The following is a 255-nucleotide window of genomic DNA, read 5'->3' on the forward strand; positions in this document are numbered from 1 at the left end:
CTAGCCTCCAGGGGATAAAATCAGCAATTTATGCAACAACGTCTCCGAGGCACAAATTGTATAGGTGAGAAACTGAAAACCCCCCCACTTGTATAGCTATTAAACTAAAAGCCTATAGGATTTCAGAGACAGCTGCAGCCTTTTTATTGGCTCTTTTAAACCTGCTTAGAGAGTTTTATACATGACAGAGTCACGTGATATGGCTGACTGTACTGTTATGGCTGACTGTACTGTTCGTTGAACAAAAGCTATAAT

Source organism: Gavialis gangeticus, unplaced genomic scaffold (genome assembly GCF_001723915.1).
Source record: "Gavialis gangeticus isolate Ggan-Ray unplaced genomic scaffold, GavGan_comp1, whole genome shotgun sequence".
Taxonomy (NCBI): domain Eukaryota; kingdom Metazoa; phylum Chordata; order Crocodylia; family Gavialidae; genus Gavialis; species Gavialis gangeticus.